We start from the raw sequence: 27,433 nt of genomic DNA on the forward strand, positions 1-27,433 counted from the left end.
TGTTCCTTCACAATGTCAGTGCGCATAGAAATGGGCTGAAGTAGACGAAAACCTTATGGCTCGAATTTCAAGGAAGCAGTTGTCGCTCTTCTAGGTGTCGGATGATCTCTTCGCCAGTTTTGTGTTTGCTACTCTTCGACCCACAAATAACCAGATAGGTTCTAACAATATTCTAGAGAAGCGTCCAAGTATTCTATATTTCAAATGAGGTATTGCTTTTAAACGTGTAGCATAATCATTTTCACACATACAAATTGTTTCTCTTCCATCTATCATATATTATTTTTATTATCCTATTGATTCGCTTAATCAGTTTTTCTTAGTTTCGTATAAGTACTGTAGAATAATTGGTCTAGATGACCACACAACAATTTTTATGGGCATCTTTATATTTCCATGTTTTTATTGTGCTCTACTTTATGTAGTATTCATAAAATTATACAGGTAGAGAATAGTGCAATAGGGTAGATGTAAGGAGTAAAATGTGGTTGAGTTAGGTAGGCTCTCCACGTGTCGAATACCACATGCAGGAGGTGATGCCATGATTGGTTTGTGTTGTTCAGGTTCACTGTTCCAGCTGTTGTGATACCGTTTACATAACAGTTCACGTATTCAGATCACTTGTATGCGGCGTAGTGGATCGGAACGTAGAACCATGTTTACCGTGAAGTGTAGTTGTTCCAGCAATTGCCATCAAGTGAGGGACCAGAGTTCCATTCCCGCCAATCCAACAATAAGGTTCTTTATTTTTTCCTTTAGGTATAATTCCTAATAGTTATTTACAAGGGAATATTCCGATTTTGTGAATTCAGTTCTTGAAAATGATTGCTAGCACTGGATTCAGCACCAAAAGAAACAGAAAAAGTGTGTGTTTAGTGTCAGACCGTATACAGGGTGGGAGATAAGTGAGGGCAAGACCACTTATGTTAGTAAATAGAACTTTAACAAGGTCACCAGGGTTGGCAAAAACCATGGTTTTTACTGAAAAAACCAAAAACTATTTTTTTATTAAACCCAGTTTTTTTGGTTTAAATAATTTGCTCTATGTATTTATATTACATATGGACAGAAATAGGTTTGTTTCGCCTTGATGTTATACAACAACAGGATTATGCTGGAAGGAGTCACATAAGCTTAAAGCGGAATCCAAACGCTTCTTGGCTCGCATCCGAGAGAAATTGTTCTCCATTTGGACTCGAAACCGGGACTAATTGGCCACAAATGCGATGAGTCTGCCGACTCCTGATAAAAATACATTGTTCTGATCTTTACATACTTTTTAATGTAATTGTCAAGAGTCATTTCAGAAGGACAAAAAGATAAACAGTTGCACAAATGAAATCATTATACAGAATGATATATAAATCGGGAAACTCCCGCCTTAGCCATTGGGAAAATCCTGTTATTACTTTAAATGTATTTTCATGTAAAATCTTAAGGTCAATGTATCATAATTAGTACGCTAAGACTGAGGTATTAAATTACAAATTTAATATGTAGATATCATTCAATAAAATTAAAACAAAGTCCAATCCAAGCTAATGTTGGAAGCTACCTAGCCAGTTGATAAATTTTCCCAATTTCTATCAATATATTTAAGCAACCTTGTTTTCTTTATAAAACACCAAGCATTCAAGCAAACAGGTGGTTTCGTTTTGTATGATTACGTTTAACATACTTATGTAATTAAGGAGAAGACTTTCACTTAAAGTGACATCCGAACCACTACTTGGTTTACACTTGAAAGAAGGATTGTGGTTCGACCAAGAATTGAACTTAGAACACCTTGATTGAAAGGTGAAAAGAAGATAACTAATGCAGATGGTTTGATATGTGAAAACGACGCCATGAAGTTCACACGATTTAAAGCAGTTTTTTTAAGCTGTTGGTTTTTTTGAAGAAAGAAAAAAAAAAACAGCTGGTTTAAACCAGCCAACCCTGAAGGTTACAGAATAATATTTGTAAATTTAGAGTTTGAATTCCAACTCTGAGTAGAAACTTATTAAGAGAAAACGTTGTGGGTGTGCCTTCATTACTCATGGTTAGTATCTTACTATTACCTCAAAGTGAAAGTATCATAACAGTTTGCGATCACGAGAGAAATGAAACTACTTAATAAGTATTTGCTACAACCAAATTGAATTTACGTGAAGATGCTGAAACCGTAACACGGTTTGATGACTAATTTCTTCAACTGTAGTGCTTTGTCTGGAATTTTGTGTGAACAAGAATAAATGTGAAACTAAAATATAAAGTTTGAGGCTTACACGTATTAGGTTACGTGAACTGGCCTCGTGCATGCAGACATTATTACTAAAATTGACCTTTCAGGACAATGTATGGTATTAGTTCCATCTAAAATATGACTAGGCTCGGTGATATCCCTGTTTATTTATACTTCAATGGATTCTCAGATTTGTTTTCAATCTTCATGAAGCAAATTCAGTTTTGAATTTTACACTGTTGCTATGTAATAAGGGCATCCTTTATAGTATTTTACATTGTTTCACAGTAGGATTTTAATTCGTACTTGCCTGTGTTTTTTCCTGGGGCCCATTTCTCAAAGCTACTAAACTAGTAATTGTTCGCACGTTTGTGATACTTGTGTAAGTATATGAGTTCGTGTTTCCCAAACCTTAGAATAATAAAATGCTTGCTTCACAAAACACTAGTATGACGCAGCTAGGTTGTAATTTACTAATAAATACCCACAAGACTTGTAACGCATTTATGTAACTTTACGAGTATAAATAGCTCAGTGTTCTCCTGTTTAATTACGGTTTAGTCCCGAAACCGAGTGCAAACTGTAGTCAAACAACTATACGTAAAAAAAAAAAAAAAAAAAAAAAAAAAAAGTTTATTGATTTATCTAGTACTGTCAATGAAGGAAAAGAGTTTAGTTGATATTAAGCAAAATTTATCGTATGTATTCCAAGGAAAGCGCTCGAGCAATTTAATATTTTTATTTTTGAACATATAATTTGCATTTGGACCATTCTTGTTCGCACCTGTCTATTAGTTTTTACTAAGTTCTGTTACGTGTCCTTGGTTGTACTGAATTGCAATTCAATCTAGAATGATCAGTAAAAATGAATATATATATATATATATATATATATATATATATATATATATATATATTGTTCCGTAATTTCATGCTTAGGCTAATATGAGTCTGAAACATAATATTTGAATGCTCCAACGAGTCCATGGGTCTGGCACGCCTGCAATATTTTTGTCTATTCATTTACTTTATCTTTCTGAGTCAAATTACTACCAAACTAAATATCTTTTGAATCTTATGACCTTCAAAATATTTAATTTCAATTATTTTGTCATTATTTTCGATGAATTAACTAGCACTACAGAAAATAACCAAACCAATAACATTTCACATAGTACTTGGTTTTCTAATATTTTCTACTAATAGATTTGATACGTGATTAGTGAAAACTGTCTTGTTCACAAGTTCTTGTAAAACTTTCGAGAAACATAAATTGCAATAATTGTGAAACTGACTCGTAGCTTGTAGCGTGGGAAGTATTGGACAAGTAGTTTTGATAAATAGTCCCTGGTACACTAAAGACATTGTATTCACCATTGGTTACCGGTAAGCAGTCTTCCAAGTCGAAAATTTCTTGACAGAGAATGGAGAAGAGGCTGCTATCTAAATTAGGAAATAGGTAGCAGCCTCCTCCAAAAAAATGTGAAGACAGGCAAGACCAGGACTACTCCCTGTTTGAAGTGGACATAGGTTAATGTTACTCACGTTCACAAATAGAATTCAGATTGAAATAGTAAAAATTTATGCCCAGCGGGAAAGAAAATGTATCGTAAAGCGAATTACAGCATAGATTTCTAATGGCAAATTTTTAAGTAAAATATTTTAGAGCGGAAAATTAACTTCAAAATAATAAAAGTCTGTCGTGTATGAGCATGATGCAAAAATTTCGCCAAGAAGTATGCGGAGGAGGAAGTTTGAAAGTGGTTTGAAGACACGTAGGTCCCTTAACAAATAAATATTTATCCCAGCTATGATGAGGAAACGGATATAAGGCTAGAACATTCACCAATGGAGAAAGGTAAACAAGCACGATGCTTTACTTTTAAAATTAATATACCAAAAAAATATATATAAAAAAAGTACGGTTGAAAATGCGTATTTGAGATTAGTTTCTTTTAGTTAATAAGTAAAAAAATATTGTGTACTATTTTTTAGGTAGTATTCAGTGATAGAATTAATTCACGCAGATAAAAGAATCCGCAATATATTAGGCGAACTTCAGCAGGAGGCTTGATAAAATGAAGTATTGTATATCATATAAAATATCCTACTCAAACTAACATCTGGAGTGCTGTTTTGACATTTGGACCAGGAAAAATCCATGTTGAAAGAGTAATATGAACAATGAAAAATATAAGGTTATCATCAGAAGCTATGTGGTTATTATATTAAGTAGTCTCTTTTGGCAGGTCCTGCGACTACTGAGGGTGTTTTTCTTTTACTTGGAAGTGTTTTTTTTCTTGTTTCTCGATCTTCAGCTCCCAATATTTTCTTCCATTCTTCAAATCATCGATCAGTTTTGTGCTTCCTGTTCCTAGCTTTCCTTCTATGGCAGTATGAAGAAGTTAGTTTCTTCGTAAGATATGTCCAACCAAATTGGCCTTTCTACAAAGGATGCTAACTGAAAGCGTACTCTTCTCTTCTATCCCTATTATGAAAATTTTTGAGGAAACATGCAATGTTTTGTATATGGAACTGCCTGTAAAAGCCTGTCAGATTTTGGCAGGCATTATACAGGCGCCTGTTTCGGCGAAAACACATGTAAAGAAAATATTACAGGCACATTGTCTTCAGGTGATATGCATGTCGAAAAAGTATTAAACTTCTTTTGGGAATTTTGCACGGAAACACGCGTTGTACAGAGCCTGTACATTAAAATGAGAACATGCAATGTACACGTAGTCACTCACGTGCAAGTAAATGGAGGGAATATGTGCATGTAAAGTACCTTGAATGGATTGTTGGTAACATTCGCAATACAGTAAAAATGAAAAGTACAACGAAGGTGCCTGTTGATCAACATGTAATATACATGTGTGACATTCGCATTACATGTAAATACTATGTATTAGCGTATAGCATGGAAAACGCTTGATGTAGAATATGTTATTTTACATTTATCATTTTCGTGTACATGCGAAGTGTGTAACTCCCCTACGTGCAGTGTACAGGCAATGTACAGGTGCACGGGAATATGCAATGATCATGATTGCCAATAAATGGATTAAACAGATACGTGTGGTGAACAAGGTGGATTGGAGCTAAACATTCATAGGCATAGGAAACATGTAATATTCAGGCACCAAGTCTCCAGTTTGTCATGCACATATGCAAAATTTTGACACATGTATAGTACATTGGAATAGAATTGGACGCAGTGCCTGTAACATGCAAAGTGTAAACTCACCTACATGCAGTGTACAGGCAATATACGGATGAATGGGAACATGCAATGACCATGACTGCCAATAAATGGATTAAACAGATACGTGTAGTGAGTAAATAGCTTAAACAGGTAAATGCGATAGACAAGGTTGATGAGAGTGAAACATTCCGTTACAGAAGTGACATGCACATATGCAAGGTGCTGAACCATATATATATAGAGGCGTGCGCAGATCCTTGGATTAGATGGGATCACATTGTAGTATTACTCCTTGAAGTAAGCAGCCTACATTCCAGTAATCGGATTTGAATTTTACGTATTTTATTTATATATTTTTATTTGACGTATTTTTATTTTTATTTGAATATACATGTGATTTATACAATACTACCCAATTCATGAACAGGCAAACTGCATGTTACATGTGGCTTCCATGTACATGTTACTACATGTCTTTTCTGACGTATGTATACACGGAACGTACATGTCTTACGCGTGTCCAACACCTGTGACAGGCAAATTTTATGTACACTTAATGCAATGTATTTTACATGTATATTTCTCTAATACGCCCACTAATTCGCTAACACCTGTATTTTACATGTCAATTACATTTTTATCAAATGAAAAGCAGCTGTCGTCAGATCCTCATGAGGTAACGTATATATCAACTACATGGAATATGCCGGTTACATACATATCTTTCCACTCTCTACATGTTGTTTACACGCATTTTTCACGTTGCAAGATTGCAACCCTATCAACATGAAAACTACCTGTTTCCGTGAAATGAACATGCAGTGATCTTGAAAATAATCGATACCTGTCGCATGTGTTTAAAAGTGTTCCATTTTCAGGCGCCTGTAAACCACCTGCATTTTTTGTCTGGGCCATTTAAAAACATCTTCGTGTGTTGCTCTCTGTCCATTCTGTCTTCTCTAACTTACGTAATGTCCAAGTCTCTGAACCATACCGTCCGATTCTCCGTATATAGCACTTGACCAACTTCTTGCTTAGTCCAATATTAAGCAAGCTAGTTAAGAGTGATCTTTTCTTGTTGAATGCCTTTTTGGCTATGGCAATTTTTGATCTAATTTCTTTGTTGCAGTAAGCGTGTTTCGTCAAAATACTTCTCAGATATTTGAAATGATCTTCAAGTTCTCTTTGTCCTACTCTGACCCACAAGGGCGCATTTCCACGGGATATTCTCATGGCTTTCGATGTTGATTTTCATTCCATACAGTTTTCCAGTGTCAACTATTTTGTCAATCATCTCGTGTATTTCTTCTTTGGTTCTAGCAGTAGTAACCGTATCATCTGCATATCTGATCTTGTTAATGATCTCCCCTCCAATCTTGAAATTTCCAATTTCCATTAATGCTTCCTGCATTATACACTCACTGTAAATGTTGAATAATTGGGGTGACATACTACATCCTTGTCTGGCTCATCTTAGAGTGTCCGCACTATTGGTTTCCCGTTCATTCAAGTGCAACTTCACTCGTTGTCTACGTATGTACAGATTGCGAATGAGTCGTCGGTCTCTCCAGTTTACTGCGATTTCTTCAAGTATTTCCAGAAGTTGGATCCAATTGACCCGGTGGAAAGTTTTTTGCCGATCAATGAAGAACAAACAAGTCTTCCTTTATATCAATAACTTGTTCTGAGAGAATTCTCATCAACCCAATAGCATCTCTGGTGTCGCTTTGCTTCTTACTTTCCAGCTGCCTGTACAGTATGCACGCAATGATCTTTCTAGTGTGGGAAATGATGCTAATGGTTCTGTGATCGCTGCACTTCTTTCCATGCTTTTTCTTGGGTAATGTAATCATTGTAACATTAAGAAAATCCTTTGGCCGTTCTCCGCTTAGGTAGACTTTGTTAATAAGTGAAATCAGTACTTTCATTGCATTGTTTCCTAATCCCTTGAGGAGATCTACTGGTATCTCATCATCTCCAGTGGCTTTCGTCCATCGCATGTCCTTGATGGCTTGTACTACTACACTTTTCAATATACTGGCCAAGGATGTTATAAAATAGAGGATCTGCCCTTACAACAAAATCTTGAAGCTATACATCACAGTTTCGCCATCCCTACTCTGCCTGCTCCGCCCAATAAGATCGCAATGTTTTGAGCCAACAATCATGGCAGAAACGAAAGTAGCCAATCAGTCGATGGCGGAAACGAGAGTAGCCAATCAGACGTAATGATGCTCGGTTGTTTTTAGGCTTCATTGATTTAGTAGGATAAAGATACATATGGGCAGATCCTCTATTTTATAACATCCTTGATACTAGGTTCTTTTTCTTCATCATCCACCTCTTCCTCTGCTTCGATGGCAATATCTTTGGGGCGGTTCTTCTGGTGCGTATACTTTCGTTACCTTTCTCTCCTAGTTCTCGTGCTTTCTGATGCATCATATTTGCCGCACTGTTGAAGTCCTATACATACATTCTTTCCATATTACATATCTGTTCCATGCACTTTTCTTTGGCTTTATTTGTTGAATAATGAATTAAGAGAAACGGACAAAGAAAGCTATGTGATGTCAAGTGAGTTTTGCATCTAATGGTGAATATTAATGCAAAATGGTGCACCTTGTCATCGTTCAAAAACTCTGTGAGATAAACCTGTTTCAATGGGCATTTCTTTGTTCACGAACAAAGCATCAGCTCACACATGAACACTTATGGTCGGAAACTAGTCCAGATACGAACCGTATCGAGTCATTATAGTACGTGCTGGTATCATAATCAGTTATATGGCCTACGACAAAAATGTAACTGATAAAACATCCTTACCATTTAGAGAAAGAATGTTGAATTTTCACATTTACGCAAGACATAGATTGAAAGTATGCCAAAATGATTTCCAGCTTTATTTATAGTCAAGGGATGGGTTGTACCAAATACTGATGTGTGTAATATAGTATCAATAGCTAGTTCTATATGCACTTGATTTAAAGAAATAAAAGTTTGTTTATAAAAATAGGTTTCAGCTACCCACTTTGCTAATAAATTAGTCCATATCTGTAGTACGAGTATAAATGAAGGTAGTGTTTTCCTACTCACGTTTATTAGGATGACGCTAGTGGGCATTTAAGATTGTAATGTTGGTACGTCCATCCGTCGGGTACTCTACACCGTAACTTGAAAGGAACCGAATTTTTAAATTCTTTTCCCCCCCTCAGTCAATCCATTAACATCTTTATGAATAAAGGTGACTTTAGCGGTGGTTATCCATATGCCGTTTAAAATATCTAAAATTCCCTAGTTTCTACACAACCTGCACAATAACAAATAAATATTGGTTGTTTATAAATAAAATAATAGAATCGTTTGACTCTTTTTACTGTCTTCATTAGAATTTATTTTAACTGTCATGAAGAATCACTCCCAGATTTTAGTGATTGATTTTTCGCTATTTGTAGATATATAGAGAACAAAGAAATCTGGAAAACAAATGCACTATTCCGTCTCCTACCTTCCTATGAGGACCTCACCTCAACCCTTCCTTACAAGCATCTCATGGTCGGAATAAGGATATTGCGGACATTTGTTGCCCTCCCCCCCCCCCATTTCGAACCACCTTGAAGCTTACCCAAATATTGACTGTACCAAACGCAAAGCAATCTCGACATTGTATCCCGACTCCACTAGCATTTGATCTAGAGACAAAAGCCTCCCCGCAGTCTTGTTTCCAGTGTTGGAAGCTCCATCGTACGCCGTTCGTTGTACTGATGCACTTCAAACAAAACAAAAAAGTTCGTGTATAATATCATGGAGGCATGTTCACACCTAACTTCTACATAGCTGTACCAGTTTTCTACGAATGTGCTTTCCCAGTGTTCTCATATTTACCAGTATACGATGATAGCCTTCGGTGGTAGACCGTGAAACTCCTCAATTGGTGATACTATTAATACCATAACTAATCGACTGTATTGCATATCTTCACCATAACTTCGATGTAGGTACACTAATTTTGAAGATTTCTCTTTGTTTGAAATAATATGCCTTCGCAGTGATTCTCATGTAAATTTCATAAGGATCTAATTGTAGTCCTTGAAGCTACACCATGAAACTCTTCAACGATTCAGTGATAAAACCATATTGTATATACTTCACATAATTTCGTAACGTGTGGACCGATTCGAAAGAAAAGAAAAAAATACACATGTTCCATACGCTGACCCACGTTATAGAAAGTTAGTGCACTAACGTACCTACTTGCACTACTGAGGTAACGAAAAAATAAACATTAAAGAAATATTAACAGTTTTTTTTTTAAAAAAAAGGCTCTAAAAAGTGGAAAATAATGAAGAGAGCGCCAAAAAGTAACCATTCTGAAAAACAAAAAATAAAGTTTGTGCGAAATCAAACAGTTAATGCCTAGTGAGACTACCATTGAAACTGTAATTTTATATTATGCATGAATTTATTTGCATTGGCACAGATTTCATTTCTTGGGTTTTTGTAATGTTCCAATTTTCAATTTTTTAAGGGTACTTTTAAAAGAATCTGACCAAAGCAAACATACAATTTCGGTGATTGATTTTTCGAAACTTAATATTATTATTATTATTTTAAAGCAGGGTTGGCAAAAACCATGGTTTTTATTGAAAAAAAACAAAAAACCCGTTTTTTTTTTTTTTTTTTGTTTAAACCAGGTTTTTTTGGTTTAAATAATTTACTTTATGTATTTATGTTAGATATGGACAGAAATTAGTTTGTTTCACCTTGGTGTTATTATGCAACAACAAGGTTATGCTGGAAGGGGTCACATAAGCTTAAAGCGGAATCCAAACCGCTTCTCAGCTTACATCCAAGAGAAATTGTCCATTTCGACACGAAACTGGGACTGATTGGTTACAAATGCGATTGCCGACTCACTCACGAAGGACTCCTGATAAAAATACATTGTTCTGATCTTTACATACTTTTTAATGTAATTGTCAAGAGTCATTTCAGAAGGACAAAAACATAAATAGTTACACAAATAAACACATTATACAGAATTACATATAAATCGGGAAACCCCCGCCTTAGCCATTGGGAAAATCCTGTTATTACTTTAAATGTATTTGTATGTAAGATTTTAAGGTCAATGTATCATAATCACTACGCTGAAACTGAGGTATTAAATTACAAGTTTGGTATGTAGATATCATTCAATAAAATTACAAGAAAGTCGGCACCAGTCAGTCGCCAACAAAACTGTTGTTGGAAGCTACATAAACAGTTGATAAATTTTGCTAATTTCTATCAATATATTTAAGCAACCTTGGCTTCTTCATAAAACAGGCATTCAGGCAAGTAAAAGTATATAATTTGGTTTCGTTTCGTATGTTCAAGCTTAACATCCTTATGAAATACCAAGGTTGTCACGGAGAAGACTTTCGCTTAAAGGGACGCCTCGAATCGCTACTTGGTTTACACTTGAAAGTTGGGTTGTTGTTCGACAGAGAATTGAACACGGGACCCCTTGATTAAAAGGTGAAAAGTAGATAAACGTAATACAGATGGTTTGATATGTGGAGACGTCACTATGAAGTTTACACGATTTAAAGCATTTTTCGATTTTTTTGGTTTAAACCAATTGTTTTTTTTTTTTTTTAAAAAAAAAAAAAAACAGCTGGTTTAAACCAGCCAACCCTGTTTTTAAGTGTTTACATTGGTCAGATTTTATTTAAATTGTTCTGAAGTAGGATGAGCTGTGCTCAGTGTATTTTTACTATTATTTCACATTCGGTAATACTGCTTCGCAACGGAATATAATTTTGGCTATTTATGTGCAAGTGATAAACATTGAATTTGTGCCCAAGCGAATTAGGAATTCGTATAATATTTTTTTTCTAAGTCTTATCTGAACTAAAATGCCCATTCTTCTTGTAATTAAAGGCAATGATCATAAAACCAAAATGACTCTTTTCCTTTTTACATGATGAAATTTCATGGGGAATCAATTATTGAAACCAGATGAATTACCAGCTCCGGTTTGAATAGACGGATAAAAGTTCAGAGAGAACCTACATATCTAGAAAATTGTTTGTCGCTCTCTTAGCGTTTTAAGTCTTTGATACTCCCATCTCCAGTTTTATTAGAGGGATGAGGGCAGACAGAAATCCTCTTTGGACACTGTTATCTCTTACTGCTGTTTACTCTTGCTCTAGTTAATAGACATACAGTCATTTTAAAGACTCCCCATGTTTCTTTTTAAAATATACAGCATCCAGGGTACATGCTTGGACGGTCGGTAATGCATGTTTTGAGGTTCACTGGCTTTCCGGACGCTTCTCTTCCCTCAAAGATGCCAGTGATTTTTTTTTTAAATTTTGAAGTGTGTTTCTAAAGCGTGTGTAACTGAATTGCAGATTATATATAATATATATATATAATTATGTTGTAGTTCTTGATCACGAATTAACTATAGCAGTGTTGCCATTTTATCTCGTTAAATCAGTACCCAGTCAGTAACACTTTGTGTTCATATATTTGTGTGTTTGTACTACCCGGTTTTCCATAAATTGTGACAATAATTGACAAGAAACAACGTATAGGTAGTTAAAACTATTGTATAACAATATACCCTCCTTCATATATTAGTCAGCTAAAAGTTTGGTAATATGGCAACACCGCACGTATTGATGAAGTGTACGAATCAACCCAGCACTTAGTCAGTCTTCCCAAGCAGCAGTTACAAGCTGTACATTTCTTATACTAACACCACCTAGTGGCGTCAAGTTTAGTTCATGTGTTGAGAAGAGCGCACCAGCATCAGCAGTTTGTTTATGTGGTGCATGAGTGTTAGGCTTACCGAGCTGATTAATAGAAGTGTTGCCACTTTTATTCCACAAGGAAGAGTTGCGGTGTGCAGTTAGTGTTAGTTTCCCGTGGAATTTTGTAGTGCGACGTTGTCTTATCGTGATTTTTTTCCCTGACACCATAGCATCTGAAAGAGGCTCCGTATGATGTAGTGACGTACATTGCGTGTTTTATTTCGATCGTTAGAACCGTTTCTCTTCGAGTAAAGGTGTTGGTATATAACACCTGCTAAGCAGTACTTTTATATTCATTTTTACCCTGTATCCTTAGCTTTCTATACGTGTGCTGGGAGTGTTACTTTGCTTCACTGTCAATCTCGAAACAGTCACGTGATTGGACAACCCCGTAGTGCCTCACTTGACGTCAACGTGAGTTACTGCTGTTTTCTTCAGTATTCCTCCGTTTCCTGTCGGTCAGAAGTGTAAGCGAAAACGCTTAGATCGTAGTTTTTCTTTACTGTGTGTTTTGCGGTGGTGCTGGTTTTGGCTAATTTTTGGTACTTTATTTGTTTACATAGTGTTAATTTTTATGAAAATCAACAAATTAGTGAGTGAGAGGTCATTTTCGAAGCTACTCAGGTGGTAGTGGACGATTCTCTCAGTATTAGCTTGTCATTTCCTGTAGACGGCTGTAGACTTCCACATTACGCTTGACTACACGGAGCTGACAAACACGGTAAGACCATAAAAAATGTTCAGAAAGAAGGAATTAGTTTTAGTTTCTTAAGTGTTGACTTAATTTATTGCATGCTGGGATTTGCCTTGATTGTACACAATCCATTGGGAAGAGGGAGTTAGGGACGGACAGCATTTTTTCTTTAAAAAGGAAAGCATAACATTGCGAATCTGCCGTTGTCAGGCGCGATAAAGGAAATTAGATCTCAACTTAGCAAAACTAAATAGGAAAAGGTATCCACGATTATATATATATATATATATATGAAGTAGTCTTTTTTACAAATGTCATTGACAGAGAAATTCTATATATTCCATGCCGAAAGAGGAGTACGTTCTGTTATAACGCTTTTCTGTTCAACTGTTGCGTGCAAGTGTTCTGTTATGTAGGAATTTTTGCTTCTGAAGATACATTGGAGACTAGGAGGAAGGGAAAGATTTTATTTTTCATTTTCAGCCACACGCAGCGATTGTCCAAACCATTTAGCTTCTCTCTAGCTGTTTGTCGAGGCTATATGAAATTCTGTGTTGCAGTTCGACGTGGAATCCGAATAACGTGGCTTCACGTAGAAATCATTACTGTTTTTTAAGGACAAGGTGGCTCACTTAACCTCTGTTTAGTCTGCTATTCAGGGAAGTCACACCAGTAAAAGTAAATATTTGAGTGTTGTTAAACAAAGGGAAGAAACATTAAAATATGTACTAATTCCCTTACCTTGTAGCGATAAAGTGTGACTTCCCTCAAAAGCCACCACTGCTTCTGTAGCACAAGATTCAGGAGTGTCAATCCTGACTGTAGAGTTGTTATTGGCCGCCGTGCGTATTATAGCTTGTCAATACTGTTCGTGCATTGTAGACAGGGTTGGCAAAAACCATGGTTTTTATTTAAAAAACAAAAAAAAAAAAAAAACGTTTTTTTGGTTTAAACCAGGTTTTTATGGTTTAAATAATTTGCTCTATATATTCATATCATATATGGACAGAAGTAAGTTTGTTTCGCCTTGATGTTATTATGCAACAACCGGGTTATGCTGGAAGGGGTCACATAAGCTTAAAGCGGAATACAAACCGCTTCTCGAGTTACATCCGAGAGAAATTGTCCTCCACTTGAACTCGGAACCGGGACTAATTGGCCACAAATGCGATACGTCTGCCGACTCACTTACGAAGGAATCCTGATAAAAATACGTTGTACTGATCTTTACATGCTTCTTAATATAACTGTCAAGTCATTTCAGAAGGACAAAAAGATAAACAGTTGCACAAGTGAAACCATTATACAGAATTACATATGGACAATTTCAAAGTACTACGGAGTACAGAAGAACTAATTTAATTCAAGTTAGTTAACGACTTTTATTGGTCCAAATTAAAGAAACACACCGACTTAATCAATAAGAAAAGTGAATAAAGATACGAATTATTTGAGTCCACTTTGGCTCAGACTCATTTATACATAAATAGATACCAAAGATACTTATTTCACTAAATGACTCTCGTGGAGTCTGTATGACTCCCCCCCCCCCACACACACACACAAAAAGTACGGCATTTTCGATGTATTTTATCAATAGTAAACATTGAAACGAAACAATATTTAGAATTTTTCTTCGATTGCAATTACATAACAATAATAACAACTACAAAAAATCACAAAATAAACATTTATAAACAAAAAGAAAAAAAGTTGCTTTTGTAGTATAATCTTTTTGAGTAATGAATGGAGAATTTAGGTCTGAATATAATACGAATAATATACGGGAGTGAAACGTGATAACCCACAAATGTGTGTTCATCAAGATTTTACAAACACTTACACTTTTACGAGCATTTTTTGTTTTTTGGTTTAAACCAGCCAACCCTGATTGTAGATACACGTTCCCAAGGTTTTTTTTAAGCTTTCACTCCCAATCTGTAACTTGTGAATTTTAGCCCCACCCACGTGTTCCTTTGTGACTAATGCGCATGTTGTATGTGCACATGGTCCCAGGGTCGGTTCCCGCTAAGGTACTTTAGTCTGAGATTAACCCTAGTAGTGATATTTGGATCCCACTTTAAACACTAGGTTATATAGCCTCGATTCTGAAAAAGAACGCTAAATTTCAATCATTCAATATATTGGAACGCACTTGGTAATCTGATGCAATAGTTTTAGTAATCTGATTTTATTTTAAAGTGTATGTTGATCACGAAAAAAGAAAAATCAAATTCTGGATTTCAGCCAGTTTACATGTTTCATAGCCCTTACCAGCCGAGAAAATTGGATTTCTGTCTCAATGTATAAACACTGTTCAGCGTATCCAAGCCAGCTCTTAAATACAAGGCTTTCGTGTTTCTCCAGGATTTTATTCGAATATTCTTTTTACCCTGAAAAATAAGTAGTTTATTGGAGCGTGAAAAAAATGAATTTTCTCAAAAACAACCCTATAATCTGGGCTTGAAAAATCTACTCGCCTGTTCGCCAGTGGCTAGTATTTTTTTACATTTGGCGAATAAAGTCTGATCAATCAAAAAGTTTTTTTTTCTTCTACACAACAAATAAAATATTGCAATGCCACCGCCAATAAACAAAATAAAATATGTATTGATACATTCACTGTGTTGCAACACTGTGACTGCAAAATGGTCTGGCTAGTACTTGTAAGCAAGATTTTTGTGAGGAATTTTTTCTCGATCAGTTTTCTCAGAAACCCTTCAATGTGGTGTAAGTAATATCTGGTTTGGAAAGATAAAATAAAAATCCACACGTGTCCATGGAACTGAGCTTTTTTCCGACAATTTTCTCAAGAAATGTTCACACTGTTTTCGTAGATAGAAATTTCATTGACAGTAGAAATTTCATTGACAGTCCTGCAATATAACGTCAGTTTCCTTGGAAAAGGGCAGAAGGCTTAGTTTAACAACTGGATTAAGTGTTTGACTTTAGGAACAGTAGTGTGAAGTCTATTATCGTGGAAAAAGTAAATATTATTTCAACGGATTTAAAATAAGTTCAATAAGATTCTTCAAGAGGGGGGGTTCCTCCCGCACGAAAATACAATGGTATTTTACTGGAGAATGAAAATCAGAAACTGGTATATTCTTCAGAATGGCTCTGTGTATTACGTTTATATCTCCTCAACAACCCTAAAATATTGCATAATTGATTTTATCACTAAACATCAGGAAAGTGTTTAATCAGGACGATTGTCTCCAGTTGTCCTCTAATCATTTCTCTCGGCTTTTCGTGAATAAATCTCTGCTTACTAAACGTGGAATATTGCACAACCTACAAAATGTATTATAATGATCCATATCCATAATGACTCGTGTATTAAAATGACTTCTGTTGACTTTTTTGTTTTGTTTTAGACTTCCAAACTATGTTGTGGATAAGTGTTTAAGTGTTATAGAACGGTTATGTTCGTCCGTTTTTCAGAGCGAAAACGGTAAGAGATACGGAGAAGCGGCTTTCTGCAATCAACTTGGCGTCCCAAGAATACGTTCTATTTCCTCGATTAACCCTCTATTCAAACTGGAAATGGTAGACATTAGCCATTTCAGGTTTAACATTGTTCGTCATAGAACAAAAACGGTAATAGCGACAAACAACTTTTAGTGTGTCAAGAGAACATACCAGCACCCGCAACACACTCCCGAAACCGGAAGTGATTGGAATTCAGTAATACTTCCGGTTTCAATACTTATTTTCATAGAGCCGAAAGAGTAAGATATATTAAAAGAAAACAGATTCTGCGGTCCGAAGAACGACTTTTGTTCCGAATTTTATCGTATCAGTTCAAACTGGAGGTGGTGAAAATCTACGATTATTGGGTTACAGCACTGATCGCATAGTAAATAAAATGGATATAGTTAGCGACAAGCAGTTTTTTGATATGGAACCAGTACCAAGAATATGTTTCAGCTCTCATTTTGTTCTTTTTCTTGCAACCGGAAGTGATAGACATCCGTTACCACTTTCTGTCTTCCATATGTTCTCGAGTCTCCGTCAACAGGAAATGGTGAAGCAAAGCATTTTATGTAAACAAACCGTAGTCAAACTCGAAAAATTATAAAACTTTCTTGAAACTAAGGGCTTAACATGTTTAATTTCTTGGAAGACTATAAAAATGTTTTACAAGTCATGACCCTTTATACATTTTCCTGTAGCAAAGACCTTCAGAGTAGGTTTTCATATTTACGTCTGTGTGTGTGTGTCTAGGAAACTGTAAATCCCTTACATTTTGTACTCTAACATGGAATTACAATTCAATTTTGTTGATTTAAAATAAGTTTGTTTGCAGCTTCGTCCATTAGTGTGGAATTAATGAACATGATTCATTTCTTGTTTATATGAACATTTATTAGTTTCGTATGGCTTACATATTCATAGAATTATTGGACAAGTTTATTCTTGTGTATACTGTTCCTTTGTGCGGATCAAAGAGAACTTGGTATGTGTGTATGCCCTGTCGATGTTTCGTTCTGTAGGGTTTCTTTTTTAAAAATTCATGGGTAATGGGAAGAGGGAGATAGAGAGAGAAAATGACGATCAAAATAGTTAGAAATGAGTAAGTATATAATTAGGTGTTTTGTGTGAATGTTAATGCTTTATTTCGTATTTTTAGGTTATTGATGTGTGCTTCACGATTTTCTGGAGTAAGAAACCGTTTCTTGGAATGGTTCAGTGTAAATTTTTCAAAATTTAGGTAGGTGTTGCCATGCAGAAATGTTTGACAACTTCCTTCCCCCTTGATGTTGACAGCTTCTAAATTTTCCTGGGAAATTGTATTCAGTTAATTAAAAGCATTTATTTTTGTGCCTATTGTATACACAAACCTTTCGTTGTCAGTTCGTGTATACCTATTCTGTGCATGTTGTTGTAAAACTAGTGCTGCATGTACATGATTAGAATATCCAAGTGTTATTCCCCCTCCCCCTCCGTCATGGGTTTATATGAAGAATGTAAATATTTCTTATATGAATGTCAGTCGGTTCGTCCTTCTGGGCAGCTATGTTTTGCACGTGATTGTGAGTTTGAGTGCTGCTTGAGGAACAGAATATTCGATATTTACCCAGCATTTTTGCTGTAATGGGCAGTTACTTGAATGGAAAACGTATCCGACTCATGGGCAAAGAAACTCAGAAATTATTGCATTGAAAATTGATGCATTCACCACGATTGTTTGATTGGATGTGCATTGTGTGGCCGGTTATAACCTATCCTGTGGTAAAAATATTTACAGTCTATCATTATTGCGACCCTGGGTACCATAGGACTAATCTTTCGATAGACGTGAGTCATCCAGTGGTTTAGTTTTTTTCTTTCCTCCCTCCTTTAAAGCGCTATTCGAATGCTACCAAAGCTTTTGGTTCCGTGGCGGCCTAGTATCGAATACCAAAAGAGACAGAGAAGCGTGGGAGCAAGTGTGGCTGAGGATAACTACTTGCTGGAAATTTTATCTTATCAACTTCGTTACATGCTGCAACATGTTGCAAATATTGAACCATATTACGTTCGTATTGTATAGCTTCGTAGTATTTGGAACAGTATGCTATCATGTAACCGAAGGGGTAGCAGGCTTTTCATTGGTGCATGTGTTCTGGCACATAATTTTTAGTTCTAGTCTGTTAGCGTGGACCAGTTGGGTTTCTGCCTAGAACATTAGAAATAACGAGTGGAAGCGATCAAACGGCATTCTACTAACAAGTCTTGTGGCTGCCAGTAACTTTCGTAGAGTGTAGGTTTTTCAAGATATTGATTTCACTTTGCTTTACTTTCCTCAATCTCTTACGCCAAATGACGTCCGGTTCTGGAAGAACACAGGCAACACACCTAAGAAGTATTCTGTATAAATGTTCAGTTAAGCATAATTTTGATGACCTTTTCTGTACTGTCAGAGCTTAATAATAGCAATTAGAAAGTTTCGTTTGTTCAGACTACCTTTATGAGAAAGGAACAAGAATTTTAGGAATGATCCAAAAATGAATCAAAAGATTGCGATCTTTTTTTTGGTCAATAATTAGTTTTTGAATCAGGGGCCACAAAATTTTTGAACGGTCTTCAAATCAAGTTTTCTTTTTTTATTCAAAAAGTCTCCTATGACATTTTGAATTTAAAGATTTGTAATATTACTCCTTCGGTTCTTAAAGTAACCGTACAGAAAATGTCACCGAAATTATAAACAACTCAACATTAATATAGGACACTACTTATGTGAGTACGTATCATCTTCCCTATTCACTTGTCCAAACTAATTTTTTTTATTTATCTCTTATCGTAGTGTTTATTTCTTTATTTTCCTTTGTTTTATTAATTATTGTTCATAGAAATTTCATCTCCACTGCTGTTATTTTGTGATTCTGTTTTGGTAGTTACTGACCAGGTATTTGTTCAGTATATCAATTCAGTGAATGTTTTTGTCTTATTCTTTTTATAAGAAACTGTATTCGATGAAATATTCTGCATGCCTTTGTATTCTATTTCTTATTGATTTTTCTATTATTAATAAACATTGTACGTAGATGTTAATTATGTATATTCATTCTTATATCTATATCTTTATTTCTTTAGAGTTTAACACTTTCCTTTTATTAGATCTCTTGTAATAGCTTCACTTCATGTATTTCGTATCCTTTGTAATTTTCGAACTGCGACTGAATCTTCTGTAAGTACTGTATCATATGCGTTATGTTAGTCCATGTAGATATATTGGGTGCAGACACCACTATCCAATCTTTTTAACCCTTTTAGAATTTCCACTTTTTGAGGTAAATTTTAGAGTTTCAAATAGCTACTGCGTCCTTACTATTTATCCTAGGATTATGATTCATACCTTTTTTTAAGAATAGAACTTTTCAACGGTACCACTCGTTTGTCTGTATTATATACCACAAACGGGAAAATCGGGAGTTTTTTCAAAAAACTTTTTTCAAAATTTTTGCGCCCCTCTGGCCCGGGTCTGGGTTTACGTAGGAATCAGCTAAAAAAAAAAAAAAAAAAAAAAACTTAGTTATGTTCACAATGCATGTGCAAATTTTCAATCTCGTATCTTGAAAACTAAGGGCGGAAAAATTTTTTTGAATAAATATTTTTAAAAATTACGGCGTCATTACTATTTGGCCTAAAGTCATGGTTCAAACGCAGTTTTCTTCAGTATAATGTGCCCTTTCCAATGGTACCACTCACGTGTCCGTATCATATACTGGAACCGGAAAATTCGGGAGGAGCAGGAAATTTTTCTGAAAATACCACCCCCTCGGAATAATAGCGTCCCTCGGGCCCGGATTCACATAGGGATCTCAGAAAAATTGAGGAATGCTCAAAGGTGCATACAATCCGTATGCAAAATTTCAATCTAATATCTTCAAAACTAAGACCATGAATTTTTTTTTTTTTTTAATAATTTGCCTTAAGAAGAAAATAGTCACGCCCTTCCACCCCTCTTTGCGCCGCCAAGTTGACCGTCCGGTTCCAAAATGCATCTGGCGTGTTCTTTGATCCATGCTTGATCTGATCAATAAAAAAATTCCGGCTTAAATACCTGTTATAGGACCTAAATAAGCAGTCAAAGGCAACACTACGCCATGGTAACAAAAGTTACCATAAGTCCTAAAAGGGTTATTAAACTATCAAGAATATTAATACGGATGGACTTCCTTGACTTCTTCGTATATTTTAAAAGTATTTGTTCTATTTCTCTTATCTTCAAATGGAATACAAGTAGTGTCAGATGGAAGTAGAAGTGAGCAGGATTGTCATATCAGAATTAGAAAAAATATGATAGGATTAGAGTGGTAAAATTGATATCACATGGATTTTTTCTATACTCAATATCCTTCTTTGCTGTACCGCTATTTTTTTTTTTTTTTTTCGCTTTGGAATATGATTCATTACATCAAATTTGGCAAGGAAACTAGTCTTATTAGTCTTTGGCGTGGGAGATCCGGCTTCGATTGCTGGCGGGAGTTAATGTGGTTCGGATTCTACGTTGATCAGTAGGTCCACGTCTCATATAGCCTTGCTGCTCAACGGGACGTTAAACTTAAAATCAATTCAACTAGTCTTCTTATTACTAATCTGTTAGTTTCAGAAATATAACATTGCTTTCATCAGACCTCACGCACTAGGCTATGAGGAGGGGAGAGGGCTCAATTTTTCTATATGTCTATTAGTACATAATCTTTCGATTTGTTATCTCGTATGTCTAATTCTTACATGCTTCCCATAAAGTATTTTAGGATCCGTTGTAGTTATCAACGACGAAAATAAAATTAATAATACCTAGCAGTAATGTTTATATCAATTTCGATAATCTTACTGACTACTATTGTTACAGTACGAAAACCAAAACTCGATGCCCCACAGTTATTTGAAAGCTACACAGTTTTACGAATGTTTCTGGAACTCCTTTGTGACTACATGTGTAGCGTAATAGAACTTGGGTTCGATTCCTGCTGGGATCTCATGTGGTTTGGATCCGACGTTAACCTGTTGGTCGTGTCTCATGTATCCTTGGTGCTTAACGGGACACTCAACTTCAAATCGACCAAGCAACCAATGAAAATTGCTGCAAAATACACTGCTTTAGTAGAAAACAAATTATAAAACTGATGTGCACAATTCCAAGAAGATAAATGTGTCTGGAGAAGGTAACAATGGGTTGTCGAAACAGTAACACAGATTAGTAATAATTGTCTGCTTTCCTCAGTGTATATTTTATTTCTTTGTCTTTCTAAACTTAGTTATACATAGTTCCAATGCTAGAATAACCAGCATTCGAAAAGAGAACCGGAGTTAAACAAGGGTCGAAAAATGCATCGTTTCAAAGCTGTCGAAAGAATGGGAAGGTTGAGTTTCCTCTTCTGTATCAGAATTATGCCTCAGTATCTGCTGAACACTTGTTATTGTAAGGAATGGATAGACCTCGTCTTGGAATAAGTCTGATAATCAAGCTTCCCTTTTCAAAAATACGTGTACAAATACACTGACTCGGAAACAGGGCTTTCTTAAAAGTATGATATCTTACATAAACTAACATCTCCTCTTTCTTTCTTTCTCTCTCTCTCTCTCTCTCTCTCTCTCTCTCTCTCTCTCTCTCTCTCTCTCTCTCTCTCTCTCTCTTTAAACTAGTTTGTTTTCGTAGTTTCCATTGTTGGTGGGTTAGGTTGCCTTTTCCAAATTTTTCGTCAACTTGTAGGCGCGAAATGGTTATAGTTTCGACCTGTAATTATTCTTGGTATTAGAGAAAATTTCAAGTACATGGAGATGATTTCTGATGATATCGGCATCTGATACTGTTCATAGAATTTGCTTACAAATGTGGTTTTATGACTGCGTAACAACTATAACAATTGCCTCGATTACAGTAAACCTGCCACATTAAAATGTCCCCAACCGGTTTCCTATGTACGCAAACAGAAAATTTACTTTAACCTCATTCATAAATACTTCAAGCAACCCACAAGCGGCATAACTGTGGTTCAACGAGACGCATTGTTGCCATCGCTAGACTTAAAATTGATAATTTTTGTTAATATGTGTCAATAATAAGAATAGTATCAGTAACTAACAAAATAAAAAAAAAATATTAAAAAACCTAAAATAGTCACTTTAAAGTGATCCAATTATTAAATATTAAAAATACAGAGCTGTAAAGATTGAACAACACGTTAAGTTCGTACATCGCTTTCTGTACAAGAGAGTAAGAGATCGCAAAAATCACTCTTTCCCAGCAGTCCAAACAAAAGACCACCACCCTCAACTAGAAGGACTTTGTTGGAATATCCCTCCCATGTAACAAATAAACGTGTGGATTACTTTAGCGGTGTTCTGCTTCGTTTGGAGCCGCCTGGGGATGATTTGACCGCCCCCAAATTTATAAACAAACCAAAGCTATGAATCTCGCAACATGCACTTAACAGTGCCAGTTTATTCCACGTTCCTTAACGCTTATCTCCAAACACAACCTGGCTTACTTTCTAACAGGCTCTCAGCTTAATTTTTCTTACCTCTGTTAATTATTGGTTGTACGCAACGTATTGAATATGGGGATAAGATAGTTATATTATAGATGCAAGTTACATTATTTCAAATAGGCTTAACACGACTAAAGTATTAGTCGAAATAATTAAACGAACTTTCTCTTCGCTCTCGTTTCAACCGTCCTTCATTTTTTCTTCTGCTGAAAGCTCTCTCTAAATTTATTAGCCATGGTCACTGTTCTGGACTTTGTAATTTGTTGTTGCTGCAGTTAAGCAGAGTCTACCATATTTCGTTTTCATATAATTTTCAGCGTTTATGTCAGTACACTTTTTTAATATCCGTTTGTCCGTCTACGAGCAACGACGAAACCTCAAGAAATCCATAGCCGTTAAAGATAGAACAATTCCGACTTCAAACCTTGGTAGCCCATGATTCAAAGAAATGCAACACAGCAACCGATTATGCAAGTTGCAGTTCTAGGGCGGGAAAATGGCTTCCAGATTTTTAGCGTAACTCCATAACAGTAAAAAAACAGGACAAATTTATAAAGGTAACCAAGAAAGTACTGTCGCTTTTTCATTCACCACCTTCGAACATCGATATGTCACCTAAGACGTACCTGGAAGATCAAAAATAGTTCCTATCAGCATCGACGACCTCCTGCCAACGTTCTGGAAGGCCATGGATTCCATCGCGGTAGAACTTGGTGGGCCGTGAAGCGAAGAAGGTATCAAGTGCATTTTGCACCTCTACTAGGAATTTTAACTGGCGTCCTCTAGGGTCGTGGTCCAAGGAATGGAACAGGTGATAATCGGACGGTGCAATGTTGGGGAGTATGGCGGATGCAATAGTATTTCCCATCCAACGCGTAGAATAGTGTCCCGGGTCATCCTAGCCATGTAACACTTAGCATTTCCTATAACAAGAGGACCCCTTTCCGATTCCTAAGTGCTGGCTCCAGAGTTTTGATTTTTTTTTTTTCTTAACACGGTTCCACTACTGACAATACACAGTTGCATTGATGCTCTGACCAGCTGGTAGCAGTTCCTAATGTGCACGATGCCGTGAGCAGTCCACCAAATACACAGGGGGAACTTCTTCTGGTGCAGTGCTGGTTTCGGCCTATTTTGGAACCGGTTCATGGCATGCTAACCAATGATGATGGCGCCGTAGAGCTTCATACAAGACCAACTTCTCATCACATATCAACACAGTGTCCAGAAATGGCTCCTTCCTCAGACGAAACAAAGAAACACAGGTGTCTGCTCGCGTTGCCTTCTGGCTCGGAGTCAAATCATGTGGGACACATCGACCCAACTTGTAGTGCTTCCCAAGTTGATGGTGGTGCTGCCGAATGGTTTCCCCACTAGTCCCAGTTCGTCACATGTCTGTTCACTGTTCGCCTCAATTGCTGCATTTTGTACATGTGTTGGTGTTTCTGCATGTGGTGCCTCTTCGAGTGTTTCGTCACCGTCCTTAAACTTGTTAAACGACCACTGCACTGTCAGCGTAGTCACGACACCCTCACAAAAGGTCTGGCGTATTTTCCACCCCGCTGTAGCGGCGTTTGACCCCAGTTTGAACGCGTGGAGCATACACGCCCATGTTTACTCTGTCCTTACGCAAGTTTACGGTGTAACTGAACTGACACAACCAAGTAGTATGTTCGATATACCCACACCAACACCTTATCTCAATTCGCATTCAACTCACGGTGTGAGGGTCAATGAAACATAGACCTTCACAAAAAAGCGACAGAACTTTCTTGGTTACCTTTATAAATCATGATCTTGGTAAGTCAAGGCCCAAAGGAATGAAGTACAGCAAGGCCCAGGTGCCAAAATTGCTAGATATCCATAACGGTGAAAGGTGAAACAAATTTAACTTCAGACACTGGTAAACCGTAGAGGAAATTAGCGTAATATATCAACCACTTTTCTAAATGTGGTGTCCTAGGAGTAACTTTGACCATGACCGAAAAAAGATATAGTAGGTCAAAAACTTTTTGATATGCCATCTATTAGAAACTGGATGCAGTTAGCTAAGGATAGAAGTCAGTGGAGTGCTTTTGTGAACGCGGCATTGAACCTTGGGGTTCCATAGGCCATAGAGTGAGTGAGTGAGTTAGTTATCTAGTTAGATCTCCAAGTTTTAATTTATCAATACACCTTAGGGACTAAAGAAATTATCAATTCTGACCTCCCAACATGGGGAGATTACAAATCCAACATGGAAGGAAAGTGAACTCATTAAGAGAACTGTTGTCATTGATATCTTCAGTTACAAACTTCGGAAATGGACAATGAAAGCAATCACACACCAACATCTAAAGAAATTGCAATAACACCTCATTGCAGAAGTGAAGGGATGTGTAGTAGCCGAACAATTATGTTTAGTTCTTCACTGTGATTTTGCTGAGAACCGGTCTGTGATTTTGTCACAAGAAGTACAAGGGTATCACTGAAGTAATGACCAGGTTTGAATTTTTGCAAGTCACACATTTTCGAAACAAGACCATAAGTGTTGCAGTTATAAGTGAGGACAAATAACATGACTCAGCTTATGCATTGTTGCCAATGCGCGAAATTCTTCAGTAGCTCAATCACAGGTAGAAAAGATTATTTCTGATTATGCCCGTAGCACTTTAAAAATCGTTACCAGTTGTTTGAATTAATGAAGCCGCTTGTGCCAGTGGAATGGATATACAATGCTGTTGGTGATGGAAGGTGCTTTGCGATTGTGTAAGGGGCCTCCTGAAATACCAAACTATGCCGAGGATCTTACAAGAATACTGAAGTCATACACATCAATAGCCCTCATCTTGTTGCCTGAAAAGAAAGTTCCGCCAGCAGAAAAAGGAGAATGGTCCAAAAAATCACTGTGAAAGGAATTCAGAAGTCTCATGTCTGGCTTCACAGTGATGGGCAAATTTGTATTGCACGGACTTTAAAGAGCAAGAAAGAAGAAATTTCATTTGTGTAAGCAAGGTGTCAGAAATGTCAACGGAATATTCAGATTCGAAACCTACAAAGAGGGATGTTTGTGGCTTGTGACTGGTGGCTTGTAGAGGTTATACATATTAATTGTGAGTTAAATGAAATCATTGGAAACTTCATGCTACCACATGGATCGGATGCTGAATACAGCAACACCACCACCAGTGCTCACCTGCAATTCGCGATGTTTTAAAGCTTGGGTGCCCCAGTTCCTATTGGTTCAACAGCAATGCATCTTTTAATATCAAAGGAAAATACTGATGCAGTTGAACATATTTTCAGTTCATTGAATTGCTAATTATAATTTCAATTATAAATGGTTTGCTTTGGAACTTTATGTATGACTTCAGTATTTTGGAAGCGTTTATACGTTTGAAAACTGTATATAGTACCTATCTGTATGCAGAATAAAAATACTATGTCAAATAAGACTAGATGTAGATTTCATAAGTTCAAAATGTGAGAATACAGTAACGGAAAGTGGTTTCATGTATGACAAAATTTTCAGTTGTTTATACGTACTGTTCAACTTAAAAGTGAAAGTTCATCTTTTTAGGGCATGTAGTACTGTATAATACTGGATCAGCGCTTTATATATATATATATATATATATATATATATATATATATATATATATATAAAATTAAACTTTTGGGGATTGACACTTTTGAAGTTTTTATTTTTTCCAAATAATTTCAGAAGGCTACAGCACGAGAACTTGGACGTATATTTCCAAACGGAGGATATTTTAATCAGTAAATTATTATCTTTCAAATTAAACAAAATATCTTGAACCGTTCTAGAGATAGAGCAAATTAATGTTTTTCCGAAATTTGCAAAGGGAAATGGCGCCCGTGGCGCAGTCTTGGCAGCCTGTTTCTCAGACCACGAATTCTTTCGAACAAAACAAAAAATACGGGTTTCGTACTTTGTCTTGAATTTTAACATTTATTGAAATAAGATGGAAGGATTACATCTAAATTGATGTTTATTCAATCCTCTGATACTGTAAATACAGTTAAAAGCAATAAGATACAGGACGCAGAAAGAAAAGAAATTCATATTACTAAACAGATGCAATTACATGTGTAGAACCTTAAGCATTTTTGATCTGAGCAAAGGTACAGACGTATAAAGGGTAACATGATATTGTTATGACACAATGGATGATTAATGTCAATAAAAACGTGACAGACTACGAAGTAATAAATACGTCTACTGGAATGCGGATATTACTCATAAATGAAGAATAGCATGAACAATATGGCGAGTTACGCAATTGACATACGTAAATAACAACCTTCCTGGTAGTTACTTCCTCTTCAAGTATAATTCAGAACATTCTAGAAACTGCAGGCAGCCATTGTCTTCATATATTGTGCATACGTGGAAGTGATAGACTGTAGAGCTTAGTGTTCTGCTAAGTGTGGGTTTTGTTTTAATAGTAATGTCTGGAGTTGTGTTCCAAATATATCCTTTCTTTGCCTTTTTACGTATGTCTACGTATACCAGATAAAATATAC

At 36.1% G+C, this 27,433-nt stretch overlaps 1 protein-coding gene across 7 annotated transcripts in view; it reads left to right on the top strand.

Moving 5' to 3' along the window:
* Nucleotides 1–27,433, top strand: part of HUWE1 (HECT, UBA and WWE domain containing E3 ubiquitin protein ligase 1) — a 220,624-nt gene that overhangs the window by 11,983 nt on the left and 181,208 nt on the right. For 5 of the 7 annotated variants that reach the window (XM_081761379.1, XM_081761384.1, XM_081761385.1 and 2 more), the window contains exon 2: nucleotides 17,557–17,637. The exons of the other annotated variants lie outside the window; for them this stretch is intronic. The gene's annotated coding sequence lies outside the window, so the exon portion shown is untranslated. The remainder of the gene's footprint in view (nucleotides 1–17,556; nucleotides 17,638–27,433) is intronic. 7 annotated transcript variants of the gene reach the window in all.

Source organism: Thermobia domestica, chromosome 6, assembly GCF_964235325.1.
Source record: "Thermobia domestica chromosome 6, izTheDome1.hap1.1, whole genome shotgun sequence".
In the NCBI taxonomy this organism is placed as follows: domain Eukaryota; kingdom Metazoa; phylum Arthropoda; class Insecta; order Zygentoma; family Lepismatidae; genus Thermobia; species Thermobia domestica.